Consider the following 12,163-nt stretch of genomic DNA (forward strand, 5'->3'; position numbering starts at 1 on the left):
TGATAGATTCTTGATTGGTCAGGGCATGAAGGGATTTGGGGAGGAGGCAGGAGATTGAGGCTGAGAGGAAAATGGATCAGCCATGGTGAAATGGTGGAGAAGACTCGATGGGGAAAATGGCCCAACTCTGTTCCTACATCTTATGTATGTGGAGCATTTGATAGCTCTGGGCCTGTACTTACCGGAGTTTAGAAGAATGAGGAGGTATCTCATTGAAATCTATCAAATATTGAAAGGCGTAGATGGAGTGGATGTGGAGAGGATGTTTCCTATAGTGGGAGAAATCTAGGACCAGAGGGCACAGCCTCAGACTAGAGGGACACTCCTTTAGAATAGAGATGAGGAGGAATTTCTTTAGCCAGAGGGCAGTGAATTTGTGGAATTGACCTGTGAAGGTCAAATCATCGGGTATATTTAAAGCGAAGGTTGATAGATTATTGACTAGTCAGGATGTTAAAGGTTACGGGGAGAAGGCAAGAGAATGGAATTGCCAGGGATAATAAATCAGCCATGATGGAATGGTGGCACAAACTCGATGAGCCGAATGGCCTAATTCTGCTCCCATGTCTAATGGTATAATTCATTCCAACATTTCCCAACCACAGATGTGAGGCTAATTGGCCTGGAGTTACCAGATTTTTGCCTTTCTGCCTTTGTGAATAAGGCCTTAATCCACTGACTTCAGTGAGGACTCCCAGGCTGCAGATTAGGAAGCAAGAAGGGGTAAATTTACTCTGAAAATTACTTGAATGCATTTAATTATCCCAACATTTCAATGTTTTCTTTTACATTAACCATTTACTTTTACAATTATTTAATAGGTTATAAATTCTGGGAACAGGGTCTCTGCAGTTGTCACCATGACCTCTGTACAAAAGTTCAAATTCAACTCAAATCAAATTCAAGTTTAATTATCATTCAACCATACATGAATACAGTCAAATGAAACAGTGGCCCTTCAGCGAGGTCAACCCTCTGAATTTGGACCGGGTGAGTAGAGACACGCAGGAAAAGCTTGTAGCAAGCCTGATCTAGGAAAATCCACACCATTTTTTCCAATTTTCCTCAAGCTCTTTGATAAGTTAATTATGTAATTGTTCTAGGCTTTTCAAATTAGCTTCAGACCACTCTAAGGTATTTGTGTTTTCCTTGTCATGCTCTCTACAGTTCCCCATGCCCATATCGTTGCCCTCAATTTCCCCGAGTCTCATTCATCTGCGTTGTCCCATTTGTATCTAATTTGATTTTTGTACCAGAATATTCCCTCTTGAACACTGTTTTGAATGTTCTGCATCACTGTTCCACATCGTTTGCCAATACTGTTATCCACATTCTCTTCCTCAGAACCAGCTTTTGTTTAATCTACAACCTGAGCTTTATTCCACCTTCATACTTCTCACCCATTAATATCAAAATGTATTATAATATTTGTCTAAATATTTCCACATATTCACTTCCATTACCAGTGTGATTCATACATTATTACTAGTACGAGCCACAATCCTTCCTAGACGAGCTTCTGAGATACAGAGCAAGACACACACACACACATGAAAATGCTCAGTTCAGGCAGCATTATTCCTCCCAGATCCCTCTTGAACACTGTTTCGAATGTTCCGCATCATTTGCCAATACTGTTAACCATATTCTTTTCCTCAGTTTTGTTCTCACAAACTCAGAACCAGCTTTTGTTGAATCTACAACCTGAGCTTTATTCCACCTTTGTACTATGAAGAGAATAGATGCTGTCTGATCTGCTGAGTTCCTCCAGTATTTTGTGTGCATTGCTCTGGATTTCCAGCAACTGCAGAATCTCCTGTATTTACGATTTCCTTCTTAGATCATCGTCGTCGTTATGTGACTGTGTCGTATGACGTGGGGTGGTGGGGGGGGAATCATGGTCTTTCCATGACCATAATTGTCCCTGGCAATTTTTTCTTCAGAAGTGGTTTGCCATTGCCTTCTTCTGGGCAGTGTCTTTACAAGGTGGGTGACCCCAGTTATTATCAATACTCTTCGGAGATTGTCTGCCTGGCATCAGTGGTCACATAACCAGGACTTGTGATATGCACCAGCTGCTCATACGACCATCCACCACCTGCTTCCATAGCTTCACCTGACCCTGAATGGGGGTGGGGGGGCTAAGCAAGTGATACACCTTGTCCAAGGGTGACCTGCAGGCTAGAGGAGAGGAGCGCCTTACACTCCCTTTGGTAGAGATGTAACTCCACTCCACAACCCAAGCTTCTTAGATACAGGGTTAGAAACACAACATAGAAACAGTTCTCCATTACTTACCCTTCCTAACTCATGACCCTTCTTAATCTCCTCCGTTCCCTCCTCTCCTCACAACCCTTCTCCCATGTTCTTTTCCGTTTTGTTTTCTTCATTAATCCTTTCCTTTGCCTTTCGCTATAAAGCCAGTCTAGCTTTAATAATTTGATCAGGCTCTGCCGTGTCTCTCAATACGCCCAAGAGCAAGCTCAGGACGACACTCAGCACGGTAGTGCAGGCAATTAGTGTAACGCTTTACAGCGCCAGACACCCGGGTTCAATTCCCGCCTCTGTCTGTGAGGAGTTTGTACTTACTCCCCTTGACCGCATGGGTTTTCTCCGGTGCTCCAGCTTCCTCCCACATGTTAAGGGTTAATAAGCTGTGGGCGTGCGATGTTGATGGTGGAGTGTACTCCCACCCATAGAAGCTAAGTAACCTGTTGAGTTCCTCCAGCATTATGTGTATGTTATATCGAAGGGTTGAGCAGTTCAGTAGGCCACAGGGCGTGCTCTGCTCCTGTTCGTGTTTCTTACATTCTGACAAGTATGTTAGATGTTCGCAAATGCAGATAACCCCCACTGCACACGCGCAAACGCACATGCGCGCACACAACCAGAGCCTATCACTGCAAACAGAAGTGTAACAAGAGGAAGAGGGGTGAGACGAGGAAAGGGCAAATAAGGTAGCAAAAGTGAGTGGGCAGTTGGATGATTGTGAAACTTTTAAAATCCAACAAAAGGGAACTAAAAAAAGCTGTAAGAAGAGAAAAGATGTAATATAATGCGGCAGGCTAGCTATTAATATAAAGCAGGATACCAGAAGCTTTTTCAGTTATATAAAAAGTGAAAGGGAGGAGAGATTTGATATTGGAACACTAATAAATGATGCTAGTGAGGTAGTTATAAGGTACAAAGAAGTGGCAGATAAATTTAATGGGTACTTTGTACCTGTCTTCACTGTGGAAGACTCTAGCAGTGTGCCAGAGGTCTGTGAGTATCAGGGAGGAGGAGTGAGTGCCATTGCTACTACCAAGGAAAAGGTGCTAGGCAAATTCAAAGGTCTTAAGTTGGATAAGTCACCTGGACCAAATGGACTACATCCCAGAGTCCTGAGAGATGTTCCTGAAGAGATAATGGATGCATTGGTCATGATCTTTCAAGAATCTCTCGATTCTGGCATGGTCCCGGAGGAACAGAAGATTGCAAATGCCGCCTTGCTCTTTAAGAAGGGAGGAAGGGAGATCTTGTCAGATAAATCTGTTAAGAGTTCTTCGAGGAAGTAACAAGCAGGTAGACAAAAGAGAGGCAGTGGATGTCACTTGCTTGGATTTTCAGAAGGTGTTTGATAAGGTGCCACATATGGGGCTGCTTAACATGATAAAATCCTATGGCGTTACAGGAAAGATAGCAGATAGGCAGGAGGCAGTGAGTGGGAATAAAAAGAGCCTTTTCTGGTTGGCTGTCAGTGACTAGTTATGTTCCTCAGGGGTCAGTTTTGGAACCGCAATTTTTCACATTGTTTGTCAGTGATTTAGATAATGGAATTGATGGCTTGGTAGCAAAGCTTGTGGATGATATGAAGATAGGTGGAGGGGTAGCTAGTACTGAGGAAACAATGCGATTGGAGCAGGACTAAGACAAATTGGAAGAATGCGCAAAGAAGTGGCAAATGGAATAAATTGTTGGGTAATGCACGATAATACATTTTGATAAAAGGAACAATAGTGCTATTATCTAAGTAGGGAGAAGGTTCAAACATCAGAGGTGCACAGGAACTTGGGAGTCCTCAAGCAAGACTCCCAGAAGGTTAATTTACAGGTTGGGTTTGTGGTAAAGGCGGCAAATGCAATGTTGGCATTTATTTCAAGGAGAATGAAATATAGCAGCAAGGAGATAATGCTGAGTCTTTACAAGACATTAGTCAGGCCAGAAATGGAGTATTGTCAACTGTTTTGGGCCCCATATCTCAGAAAGAATATGTTGTCACTGGAGAGAGTCCAGAGGAGGATGACGAGGATGATTCTGGAAGTGAGGAGGTTAACATATAAGGAGAGTTTGGCAGCTTTGGGCCTGTACTTACTGGAATTTAGAAGAATACAGGGGGACCTCAGTGAAACCTACTGAATGTTGAAAGGACTAGATAGAGTGGATGTGGTGAGGATGTTTCCAATGGTGGGGTTATCCAGAACTAGAAGGTACAGCCTCAAAATTGAGGGTTGGCCCTTTAGAACAAAGGTAAGGAGGAATATTTTTAGACAGAGAGAAGTAAATCCGTGGAATGCTCTGCCATGGACTATAGTGGAGGCCAAGTCCGTGGGTATATTTAAGGTGGAAGTCGATAATTTCCTGGTTGGTCAGGGCATCAAAGGATATGGCAAGAAATCAGATGTACGGGGTTGAGTGGGATCCGGGATCAGCCATGATGGAACAGTCTCGATGGGCTGAATGGCCTACTTCTGCTCCTATGACTTATGGTCTTATGGAAACCTCTAATCAGTAGGAGTGGATCAGCAGGTAAGGAAAGCCTTGAAGAATGCATGGGAAGTATGGGATCAATCTCAGTCTGTGCCAACCTGACACTCTGCCATGAAGACGACTGTTACACCTATGATAATTTGATCCCCTTTTCTGCATAGTAACTGGGAACACTGCAAAGGCAGAGGTATAACTCAGTTTGGATTTGTTTTGGAATCCTCATCAGGTGCAGGTGCGCGAGCAAATAAAACCCAGAGTTAGGCCATTCAATCCGTTGAGTCTAGAACCTCTGCTTTAAATATACCCAATGCCTTGGCCACCACAGTCATCTGCGGCAATGAATTCGACAGACTAACCACCACCTGGCTAAAGAAATTCCTTCTCATCTCTGTTCTAAATGGACGTCCCTCTACTCTGAGGTTGTGCCTTCCAGTCCTGGACTCCCCCATTGTAGGAAACATCATCTCCACATCCATTCTATCTAGGCCTTTCAATATTCGATAGGTTTCAATGAGATCCCCCGCCCATTCTTCTAAACTTCAGCAAGTTCAGGCCCAGAGCCATAAAAATGCTCCTTGTACATTAACCCTTCCGTTCCCAGAATCATTCTCATGAACCTCCTCTGGATCCTCTCCAATGCCAGAACATCTTTACTGAGATAAGGGGCACAAAACTGCTTAAATGCAGTGTGATCAATGCCTTATAAAGCCTCACCATTACATCACTATTGCTTTTTTATTCAAGTTCATTCAAAATGATTGGTAACATCGCCTTCGCCTTGCAAACCACCAAGTCAACCTGCAAGTTAACATTTTGAGAATCCTGCACGAGGACTCCCAAGTCCCTTTGTACCTCTGAATTTTGAATTTTCTCCCCACCCAGAAAACAGTCTTTGCCTTTATTCTTTTTGCCATACTGCACCATATACTTCCATACACTGTATTCCATCTGTCACTTCTTTGCCCATTCTCCCAATCTGTCCAAGTCCTTCTGCAGACTCTCTTTTTTTCGCAGCATTATCTGCCCCTCCACATTACCTTCACAACGTCTGCAAACATGGCAACCAAGTCATCTTTCTGTCATCCAAATCGTTAACGTATAACGTGAAAAGATGCAGTCCCAACGTCGACCCTAGTGGAACACCCATAGGCTCTTATCTTGTTAAGCAGCCAATTGTGTGGCACCGTATCAAAGGGCTTCTGAATATCCAAGTACACAACATCCATTGACCTTCCTTTGTCTATTCTGCCTGTTACTTCATCAAAAAATTCCAGCACATTTGCCGGACAGGATTTTCCTTTAAGGAAAACATGCTGATTTTGGCCTAATTTACCATGTACCTCCAAATACCAGAAAAACTCATCCTAAATAATGGACTCCAATATCTCCCAACCACTGAAGTCAGGCTAACTGGCTCAACTTCCTTTCTTTCACCTCCCTTCTTAAAGAGTGGAGTGACATTTGCAATTTCCCAGTTGCCTGGAACCTTTCCAGAATCTTGTGATTATTGAAAGATCATACTAATGTCTCCACAATTTCTTCAACTATCTCTTTCAGAACCTTGGGGTATAGTCCATCTGGTCCTTCAGACCTTTCGGCTTCCCAAGCGCCTTCTCCCCAGTAATAGCAGTTACATTCACCTCAGTGCCCTGTCACTCTCAAATTTCTGGCACACTGCTAGTGTCTTCCACAATGAAGACTGACACAAAATACTTAAAAGTTCATCCACCATTACAACCCCTTCAGCATTGTTTTCCAGCGACCCAATATCCACCCTTGTCTCTCTTTTAGTCTTTATATAAAATCGAAAGATATAGAAGCAGAATTAGGACATTTGACCCATTGTGTCTGCTCTGCCATTTCATCATGGCTGATCCAATTTTCCTCTCAGCCCCGATCTCTTGCCTTCTCCCTGTATCCGTCATGCCCTGGCCAATCAAGAATCTATCAACCTCTACCTTAAATATACATACAGACTTGGCCTCCACAGTGGTCTGTGGCAAAGAATTCCACAGATTCACCACTCTCTGGCTAAAGTCATTCCTCCTCATCATCATTATAAAAGGATACCCCTCTATTCTGAGGCTATGTACTCTGGTTTTAAATTCTCTCACCATAGGAAACATCCTCTCCACATCCACTCTGTCAAGGCCTTTCTCCATTCGATAGGTTTCAATTAGATCACCCCTCATTCTTCTGAATTCTAGTGAATACAGGCCCAGAGGCATCAAATGCTCTTCATATGACAAACCATGCAATCGTGGAATAAATTTGGTGAACCACCTTTGAACCCTCTCCAGTTTCAGCACATCCTTTCTAAGATAAATGGCCCAAAATTGCTCACAACACTCCAAATGAGGCCTCACTTCTTGAAATGAATGCTAACAGTGCATTTGCCTTCCTCACTACAGACTTAACCTGCAAATTAAGGGAATCCTGTACAAGGACTCCCAAGTCCCTTTGTGCTTCAGTTTTTTTGTATTTTCTCTCCATTTAGAAAATAGTCAACCCTTTTACTTCTTCCTGAGTGCATTTCTGAACACTTCGTGACACTGTATTCCATCTGCCATTTCTTTGCTCAGTGTTCTTATCTGTTTAAGTCCTCCTGTAGCCACTCTACTTCCTCAAAACTACCTGCCCCTCCACCTTTCTTCATATTATCTGCAAACTTTGCAAGAAAGCCATCAACTCCATCATCCAAATCACTAGCATACAATATAAAAAACGAATCAGTTCCAACACAGTTCCTGTAGAACATCACTAGTCACTGGCAGCCAGCCAAAAACAGTTCCCTTTATTCCCACTCTTTGCCTTCTGCCAATCAGCCACTGCTTTATCCATGCTAGAATCTTTCCTGTAACACCATGGGCTCATAGCTTGTTAAGCCAGCCTCATGTATTGCACCTTGTCAAAGGCCTTCTGAAAATCCAAGTACACAACATCAATCGATTCTCCTTTGTTTATTCTGCTTGTTATTTCTTCAAGGAATCTCAACAGATCTGTCAGGCAAGATTTTCTCTAGAGGAAGCCATGCCAACTACTGCTTATTTTATCATATGTCTCCAAGTACCTTGAGACCTCATCCTTAATATATTTGAAGAAAGCTTTTTGGAAACCTGTTTTATATTATCGGTTGCTTACCTTCATATTTCATCTTTTCTCTCCTTATGGCTTTTTTAGTTGCTTTCTGTTAGTTTTTAAAAGTTTGCCATTCCTCTAACTTCCCACTAAATTTTGCTCTATTATATGCCCTCTCTTTTGCTTTTATGCTGTCTTTGACTTCTCTTGTCAGCCACTGTTGTGACATCCTACCTTTCAAATACTTCATCATCTTTGAGATTTATCTATGTTGCACCTTCAAAATTGCTCCCAGAAATTCTAGTCATTTCTGTTCTGCCATCATCCCTGCTAGTGTCCTCCTCCCATCAAGTTTGGCCAGCTCCTCTCTGATGCCTCTATAACTCCCTTTATTCCACAGTAATACTAGTACATCTGACTTTATCTTCTCCTTCTCAAACTGCAAGGCGAATTCTATCATATTATTATCACTGTCTCCTAAGGGTTCCTTTACCTTAAGCTCCCAAATCAAATCCGATTTATTACACAAGAGTCAATCCAGATTTCCCTTTCCCTTAGTGGGTTCAACCACAAACTACTCTAGAAAGCCATCTCACAGGTATTTTACAAATTCCCTCTCTTTGAATCCACCATCAACCTGATTTACCCAATCCATCTGCATGTTGAAATCCGCCAATGACTAATGTCGCTTTGCCCTTTTTACATGCCTTTCCCATCTCCCATTGTAATTTGTATCCCACGTTCTGCCTACTGTCTGGAGGTCTATACGGTCTCACTATACACTGCATCTATTGTATACCAACTGCCTCATCCTTAACCCTTTCACTCTGGTTCTCAACTCCCTTCCAAATTAGCTTAAATCCTTCCCAGCAGTTCTAGCAAACCTGCCTGCAAAGATATTGGTCCATTTTGAGTTCAGATACAACACGTCCTTTTTGAACAAGTCATACCTTCCCCAGAAGAGATCGCAATAATCCGGAAATCTGAAACCCTGCCCCAATATTTCATCTGCACATTCAGCTGCCAAATCATCCCATTCTTACCTTCACTGGCACATGGCACAGACAGCAATCCTCGTCAGCTTTCTATCTTATTCCTTATATTTTCTCTTCAGGACGGTTGAGTATTTAATATTTCAATAATATTTGAGTAATCTTATATATATTAAACATATTTTCACATATAACCCGTAATGAATTAATTAAATGATTGAGAATGTTTAATCAAGCCCTATCTATATATGTATATATATATATACACACACACACACACACACATATAAATATATATAATTATTTAATATATATAATTTAATCATTTAATTAATTCATTACGGGTTATATGTAAAATATGTTAATTGCATATGTTATCATGCTACCACGTGGTATGTGCGTGTCTCACTTAAAGACAAGTCAGACATGCATTTTCAGATCCGTGTGTCTTCCTTGAATTAGCTCAATGTTTTGAAGTTACAAAAAGGATCTCCTCTCTTTTCCTATCTCTGCCGTGGGTACCAATATAGACCACAGATTCTGGCTGCTCACCCTCCCCTTTAAGAATGCTCTGGAGCTGATCTGAGACATCCTGGTACCTGGGAGGTTTCATTCCATCCGGGTGTCTCTTTCGCCTCCACAGAATCTCCTGTCTGCTCCTCGAACTATGGAATCCACTACCACCTACTCCACTCCACCTCTTCCCCCTTTCTCTTCTGAACCAGACCCAGTGCCAGAGACACAATCACTGTGGCTTCCCCCAGTAGCAGTAGATTGTATTACATAAAATTTCACTATAATTTACAGTAAAAAATTCAATAGGAAGTGCAAAAGAGGAATAGTGAGGTGTTTTCTGTGGAGTGGAGGAAGTTAGGAGAGGACGTGATTGAGGAACTTAAATAATGAGGGCTGTGGATAGGTGGTCTGCTGGAAACCTAGGATATAAAATTAGAGAAAGGAATAAGAGACGTAGAGGGGATATGAAAGCGATTCTTTTCCTACCCAGGGAGTGACGAGTATGTGGAATGCACTGTCTGGGACAGTGGTGAGGACACAATTGTGGACAGTCTCAGAGCACCATTTGTATTGAATCACCGAGAGGTAGAAGGCTTTAGCCATGTGAGTGTGTGGGGGTGGGGTTAACATAGATGGGAGCCATCAGGTGGTCTCATAGCAGTGGGTCAAACTGTCTTGTTTCTATGATCGGCCATTAGATTTTTGAATGGTCCAAAAACACCACCTCACTATTCATGATGAGCAATAACCAAAAAGGTCGGTGAAAAAAGCTTGTCATGACTCCACCAGGAGTTAAGGGCATTCTTCTTCTTGGTATCAAATGACCTTGCCTGGTGTCTCTGCACACCCACCACCCCATCCCCTCCCTACGCTCCTGGCACTCCCTCTCTACCACCCCTCTGGCAACACTCCACCCTCAGCATTCCCAACATCCTTTGCTCCCATCAGACTGACAAGCTCGCTTTCTGTTCCACGTTGACACGTACAGTACTGTGCAAAAGTCTTAAGCACCCTAGCTATATATACGGTGCTAAGACTTTAGCACAATACTGTATGGTTTTAATTTAGCATAATACAGCTTATCAAAACAGAAATGTGTTGCCAGGATACACTGGTAAGGCTTTTGTTGGAACGGCATTGATCTGAAACATTACTCTGAACACTGATCAATCAGCATTCCAACATCTGAAGACGTCAAAATGGATACTCAGCTCGATAAAGGTCGTGTTTGAGTGACAGGCAAGTTGTAAACACAAAACTAAGATTTCTATCAAAAACAAACTTCACCAGTTTTTTGGATGAGGGTAAATGTCAATTTTCGCTTTGGAAAAAATAGTTCTTGTACATGATCCAGAAACATACTGTAAAGGTGGTGATAAATTATGCAGAACAATTACATAACAGAACCAAGCCTGCAATGTTACTTTTCTAGAATGGGAAGAAATATTTCTAAAAGTAAAAGAAAGCAGTTTGGAATTTCTTCTGCTCCTGAACTGGGACACTAATCCAACACTGAGCAGTTAATCCCTGCCTACACTTCAGATTCAGATTTACTTACCGCATGTTAACATGCAGGGAAATGTGTCGTTTGTATTAGCAACGAACAAAACCTAAAGGTGCGCTGGGGGCAGTCCACAAGTGTTGTCACACACTCTGGTGTCAGCATAGCATGGCCACAGTGCTTGGCAGAACAACACCGAACACCACAAGCAACAAAACCACAACAGCAAAACAAGCCCCTTTTAAACACATACACACACGGACGCAGACAGTCTTTCAGGCTTCAGCTTCCAGACTTCCTGACCTATGTGCTTTGATCTTCGGTACTGATCCCCAGACTAGTCGATAATGAGTTGCTGATTCACTGGCCCTTGTGGCCCCTTGTGCCTCCTGCTCGCACGGGCAGTTGATCCCAGGATGCACTGACCTGGGACAGCCCAACATCCGCAGATGTCCTTTGTCACCCATCCATGCCTCTGGCCTTCAAACACAGAGCAATGACCTGGACTCTAAATGTCCCTTGTCCCATGTTCACATCGCCAGACTTCAATGGAGGCCTGGACTCTGGCTGTCCTTTGTCCCATTTTAACTCAGCTGGACTTTGAGCATGGAGAAGGTGGCTAGAGTCTGGCTTGACCTCTAACCCCCACAAATCCTTCTGTCAAACTGGCATTATCATTAAGGACCCTCACTAACCAGGACATGCCCTCTGCTCATTACCATCAGAAAGGAGGTATAGGAGGTGAAGACCCACACTCAGTATTTTAGGAACAGCCTCTTCCCCCCGCCACACTCCATGAACCCATGAAAACTATCTCACGATTTTTCTTTCACGCTACTTGATTTTAAAATAACTTTTAATATTTTTTATGTCTTTGCACATTACAGCTACCACAAAGCCATGACACATATCAGAGGTATTAAAGCAGTTCCTGATTCTACAAGGCAGAAACAGTTTCATTGACCACATAGTTGATGATGCAAATACACCACAGGTGTAAAAGCACTCTGCACTTCCTAATCCTGATCCTCCGCTGAGCCCTTGTGTACAGTACTGAGCAAACATCCTAGGCACCTGTATATAGCTGCAAGACCTTCGCACAGTACTGTTGCAATTTTATGTGTTACACTGTACTGCTGCCACAAAAAGAAACTAATTTCATGACATATGTGAGTGATGATAAACCCGATTCTGATATGGGTCTCTGTTGTGGACTGAGAGTGGGAAGGAGGCAGGGAGAGGGGAATCATGGTTGGGAAAAGGAGAAGGGAGAGGGAAGGGTAGCGGAAGCATCGGAGAGATATCCTGTAATGATCTATAAACCATT

The 12,163-nt window shown here is 42.7% G+C and overlaps 1 protein-coding gene across 1 annotated transcript in view; it reads right to left on the reverse strand.

Annotated features, from left to right (window-relative positions):
• The window catches only part of msh3 (mutS homolog 3 (E. coli)), a 237,635-nt gene that overhangs the window by 42,327 nt on the left and 183,145 nt on the right, over positions 1-12,163 (reverse strand). The window lies entirely within an intron of this gene.

The sequence above is a fragment of the Hemitrygon akajei genome, chromosome 2 (genome assembly GCF_048418815.1).
Source record: "Hemitrygon akajei chromosome 2, sHemAka1.3, whole genome shotgun sequence".
NCBI lineage: Eukaryota > Metazoa > Chordata > Chondrichthyes > Myliobatiformes > Dasyatidae > Hemitrygon > Hemitrygon akajei.